Below are 6,000 nucleotides of genomic sequence, written 5' to 3' on the forward strand. Positions count from 1 at the left end.
TGACAGACAGCCTTATAAAGAAGTACCGTTGTTGTAAAAAGATCCTCTTGCCTACAAATCTTGTTCCTCAGATTTAAGAAACTGATTCACAAAGTTCACATCAGGATTATTTTAATAGAAAATTACATTTGTGATGCAATAATGATCATTCCCACATGAATTGTTAATCATATTGCAGTCTAGAATCATATTATATTTTTTTATTTAATGTTATAAGGAGTTCGGTCTAGACCTGCTCTATTTGAAAAGTGTCCTGAGATAACTTCTGTTATGAATTGGCGCTATACAAATAAAATTGAATTGAATTGAATTGAATTATTGCAGTAATAGAATATATGATGTCTATTACTGTATCATGCAGCCCTGCTTTCATGCCAGCCAAATCAAACCAAACACAGGGTTGTCTGAACCGCACAGAGCAGGTTAGGTATGGAAGCACCCTTCTCCTACTGGTAGTCTGCTATGCTTGTGGTGGTGGTCATCAGCTTACTAAACTAGACACATCCGAGTACCGAGTGCAAATGTGCAGAAGAAAACCCAGTACAGCGACACTCGACTGAAATCGGTCTGACTACCTGAAATCAACTCTTCTTAATCGCTCCCCATCACTAGTTACCAAGGCTCAGTGGCAGCACAGTACACATGACCCGCCCTACTCTGAATCTGACTGGCTAGTACTTGTTGCTTTCATTGGTTTGGGTTGGTGAAGTTTAGGCATGAGGAGATTGGTCAGGGTGAGAATATCAGTGTTAACCAAACAGAGTCAAAGTAGGATGGGTCATGACTTCGCCATCCTGGGAAAAAAATCCTGGCAAATTGGACACTGGCAAGCAGCACAGCCCTGTTTCAGGGCTAATAATGATGAATGATATCAGATTGGAGCAAAGACTCGGGTACTCGTGATCCCACAATTTAGAGTTTATCAGAGGAATATCGCTATCGGAACCAGTCTGACACTCAGTAGTTACCAGTGCCCAGTGGCAGCACAGTGCATATGACCCACCCTACTCTGACTCTGATTGGCTAATACGTTTTCATTTTCATTTCAAGCAATCAAGCTGCATCAACAGCTGTAGGGTTGCACCAGTATGAAAGCAATGTGCCTTTAAGCCGAGCACAAAGATGACAGGCATGCATGACATCTATCTCGCCATACAATATCGGGATTTGAAAATGTTTCTATTGCATTACAGACAAAGAAGCATTTGGAAGTATAATGTGTATGTCAAACTACACAGATATGGCTGAAAATGTGTGCCACCATCTGTTAGGTCCCCCCTTTGCTTTATGGATGAGTACAATAAACGCTGAATGAAATGAGTCAGATGAGTGAGTACAGTAGAGTGTCTGCCCTCTGCTCTGTATCTGTTTCATGCAGCTTGTTAGCTCAGGCCTGATTATTAGCTGAATTAGGTCCTCTAACAGTGAGAGCCCTGCCACGGCACAATGGACTCACTGTTCACTGGGCTCTGAGAGAGAAACACAGACAGAGCGTGTTTGTGGTTTGGAAGAAGGATTCCCACAGTCAGCCTGAGCAGGTTTGTTTTTGTCACCTATTACAGCAACACTTGGATTCCATGACCTTCCCCCTTGGAACACAGTCAAACCGGACTCTGTGTTAGTTTCAGAGTACTACTACAGTATGTGCTATGCCGAGAATGCTGTCACTCCATCTGAAGACAGGCAGCTCGTCAGATGTCATAATATGGGGGGGGGATACAGAAGGGCTGCAACTGAGCTGACAGTTATTTTTTTATGTAGTAGAAAACATTGATGTATTATAGGACCAGTGTGTAAGATATAGTGTCTTCTAGCAGTGCAGTTGCAGATTACAACTCATTGTTTCAACCTCCATTGCCAAACATAAATGAGAAAATATGGTGGCCGCGAAATGCACAAACAATGCAGACATTCCTACCTAGAGCAAGTGTTTTTCTGTCTGGGTTAAGATTCTTATTTTCAGCTTATTATACACCAATGAATACATACCTTTGAATATTATATTCCATTTCTGACAATGGATCCTCTTAAATGTTACACACTGGACCTTTAAAGGAGAACTGGATACGGGGTTGGAGGCAGGGTCCATTCATTCTTATAGAAGCTGTAAGTCCTGGAGCCAAAAACCGAATCACCTGGATTTTCCACTTATTTTTCCACATCATACAGCCCATAGAGCAAGCGCACTCATGACTTTCACCGGCCTAGCTGCTGACTTCCAGTTTAGCCCTCTGCTAACATGAATGGATATACAATTATTTAATCTTGCGGCTCTTGACTTAACAAATGCTATCAGACCAAATGGATGAAATTCTGATAGTGAAACAAGCCATTAGTGGGGATTCTATCCGGTGCATTCACCATTTTACAGCTACTTCTTTCACAATGTAAGCTTCTGGTCTTTTTGGGCCAGTGTGCATTACGTGACGGACACCTTTGCTGTAATTCCAATATCAATACCAGTATCAGAAATTCCTCTAATACGTCCTAAAAAGCTATGTCAGATATGGGTGACTCTTTATGTCTTACCAGATGTCTTACCAATCTGATAGTAAGTTGTTAGCCCCTGCTACTACTACCTGCAAAGTTATGACTCGCCCTGCTCTGACTAGGGGTTTAACCTGAGCCTGGCCATATAACTAAAAAGCAATCATACAGGCTTAGTAGCATATGCATATGCAATATGTAAAATTCAGCTATCAGAATCTGTATCAGTAAGGAAAAAATGATATGGGAACATCTCTAGCTGTAATTACATGGTTTGGCCACTATGTCAAATTGGCTTCAAAGCTTGCCGCTCTTCCTGGGGACTTGATATAAAAATGTTTGAATTTATGACGAATATCCATCACAAGATACCAGAACCCAAACTATATTCTAATAGCTTAGAATAGTCCCCTGGTGTAATTCCCCATCAGTGTTATCTGTTATTCTGCTGAGTCAGAGTTTGTCTTATATTGGACTAAATTAAAGTTGAAGAAGTTCATTAGAGTCCAATATTTGTGGTTTGTTAAAGTCAGAGAAACATTAGGGTGAAGTCAACTGTTGTTTGTGTCAAATATGGTTCTTTTTAGATAAATGCGAGTCAACTGAATTCATTTTGTCTATAAATTGATTGTATGATTGATTGGTGATTTTAATGGTTTTAATAGTTTTTTCCAGTGAAAATTAAATTTGTTATGCTAAAAAGATCATTTCTGCTAATTGTGAATCATATCACATATCATATTGCAATATCTGTCAAAATAATCGTAATATAATGTTTTTACCATATCGTCCAGATCTACTAACTGTTTGGCTGCCTGTTACAGTGTGTGAATGGTTGTGAATGGGCGGCTGTGGTGCAGAGGCAGAGCGGGTAGTCCCGTACCTGCCACATGTCGAAGTATCCTTGAGCAAGATACTCAACCCCAAATTGCTCCCGATGCCGTTCATCAGTGTGTGAATGTGTGTGAATGAGTTTTTGTTGGATGGGCTTTGCCATCACTGTGTGAATGTGTGTGAAAGGGTGAATGTGGCATGTAGTGTAAAAGTGCTTTGAGTGGTCGGAAGACTAGAAAGGTGCTATACAAGTACAGGTCCATTTACCATTTGTTACCTCTAAATAACATACAGTTAAATGCAAGAATTCTCACAGGTTTCAGTGAGTGAATGACAGACCAAAAGCTAATCTCTAATCAGACTGAAAAGTAGTAAAAGTAAAAGTAAGTTGTATTACTACAGAGATGATCTACAAATCTTGTTCTCCAGATATAAGAAAACATGTTTGTTTGGTAAAGACGCCAAATGTCACATCATCATTTAAACAGTTTTTTCAGTAAAATTTGCAAAAACGATCATTCCCAGAATCAATATACATATATACATATCTAACTCGGTAACAATTTTGTGTGATTTGTATATGTATATGTATACAATGCACCAAGTCACATTCCTCGTAGGTGTAAAAACCTACTTGGCAATAAACAATTCTGATTCTGATTCTGATTAAAACAACTTAATTCAGTCATAACTGGTTTAAGCCAACTCTACTAAAATGCTATATATGCACAATATAGGAGATGCAACCCTTGGCTTTTTAATGTTCCATCTGCACAACACCATTTCCACTCCAGCCACAAATATTCACCCACATTTGTGACAAAGCTGACACTCACTATGAGAGTGGATCACGCCCTGGGGCTCAGGAGGCCTTCTTGGTTGTAAGGGGTGTTAGAAAACTTAATTATACACATCAGGAGGCATCATCATCTCATCAAAAAAATAAAATAATTGCCATTTTTAAAGTTTGGATTATTTAAGAAGATAAAAACTTTAAAGACCTGAACACAAGCTACATTCACAGAGCCTTCACTCTCTGATAAACAGCCTCATATTGCATTAGAAAAGTTAAAACAACCAAAGACTCAAGAGTACAATAAAAAGAAAACACTGAATTTGTCAATTGCCATCAAGTCTATATTATTGTTAAAAAGGTTCCTAAAAATACCAGGACAACTCTTCTGTGATCAATATTAACAAGAAATCGATTCAATCACTGGGGCTTGTTTGGTATATTCTTACTTATCCCACAATGCCTGCTACCATTCACCATTCCTTTATTGTAAGAACACAGCGGGATGTCGCACAACAAGCACACCAACAAGGTGACATTCACTGTACTGAAGCTCCAGCTCAAGCTACAAGTACAGCAGAATGTAGAGATCTGTAAACCGGGTTCGGCACGCTGGTTCCTCCATACAGCAGTGAGCGGGGACATGTCGGGGTGACAGGACAGGACTACAGGACAGGACTGCAGCACAGAAAAGCTACTAAACACAACAGAGAAGATGCCCTGTGGGCTACCAACATAACAGCTAAACCCCCAGTCTAAATTAGGAGGACAACTATGACTTAGCTAGAGAGCATAGCGGGATAAACAGGTAGTAAGATACGAGGATGGGTATTTAAACCAACGTACATGTTTGCTGCGGTGTTCTGGCTCCTCTCCGCTCACTCAAATCTTTTCTTTATCCGAAGAAGAAGAAAACCAAGAAAACCAAGAAAACCAGAGGCTGCCGAGAGGAATAAAGCAGTCAGATATGTTCCGAGCACAGTTCTTCTCTCAGTCCATCAGCGCGGTTGTTAGCGGTGTTTAGTCCGGTAGAAACTATCCTCTGTACTGTTCAGTGGGAGCTTTCTTCCATGCAGCCAGCAGTGCAGTGGTGGCTCAGCCAGCGTCAAGCGCCCCGCAGTTAATATCAACACTTCCGGTTGGCACTTTCAAATTAAATATCGGTTGGTTCAATGGGCTGAACCTCTGTAGAAGCCCATTTCCGCCAATGTGAAAAAAAAAATATATATATATATATAAAATCTATGAGTCATTATGGTGAGAAACCATCTCAAAATAAGTTAAAAGAAAAGTATATGTAAATAATGACTTAGTATCACAAAGTCATTATTTTGAGCTACTAAGTCATTATTTCTTATTAAACTGACTTACAGAATCCTTTTCCACTGACAGAAATGGGCTTCCATATTAAACCACCACACTGGCTAGTGACTTTATATCTGAGCAATGCTCAATACATTTTTTTTTGAGTGTTTATCAGTGTTGGGCAAGTTACTCAAAACAATTATTACAAATATTACTCATTATGAATTACTCTTTTCAAAAGTAATGTAATTACTTTACTTATTACTCCCTGCCAACAGTAATTAATTACACTACTGGTTGTATTATTTTCCACTAACTGTGTCCTTTCTCCCCAAAAGTCAGACATACGGCAATTAAAATCCGATTTTGTTTATTAGAATCAAAGTAATGGAATAGTATCCAGCTGCTGAATGTGAGGGTTTCCATCTCCCAAACTGCTTCCCTCCAATATTACAAAAATAAATCCAAGGATGTGGTTGGATTGTTGGACTGTCATTAATACTGCAATTTTTTAAGGATTCAGCTCTCAACATAAAATGTATCAGTACTCATTATTACTATTTATTCATTAAACTTCCGTC

At 39.3% G+C, this 6,000-nt stretch overlaps 1 protein-coding gene across 1 annotated transcript in view; it reads right to left on the reverse strand.

Annotated features, from left to right (window-relative positions):
* The window catches only part of ripor1 (RHO family interacting cell polarization regulator 1), a 71,505-nt gene extending 66,304 nt beyond the window's left edge, over positions 1 to 5,201 (reverse strand). Inside the window, exon 1 of the mRNA XM_051383140.1 lies at positions 4,961 to 5,201. The gene's annotated coding sequence lies outside the window, so the exon portion shown is untranslated. The remainder of the gene's footprint in view (positions 1 to 4,960) is intronic.
* Between the last annotated feature and the right edge of the window lie 799 nt (positions 5,202 to 6,000).

Source organism: Dicentrarchus labrax, unplaced genomic scaffold (genome assembly GCF_905237075.1).
Source record: "Dicentrarchus labrax unplaced genomic scaffold, dlabrax2021, whole genome shotgun sequence".
Classification (NCBI taxonomy): Eukaryota; Metazoa; Chordata; class Actinopteri; family Moronidae; genus Dicentrarchus; species Dicentrarchus labrax.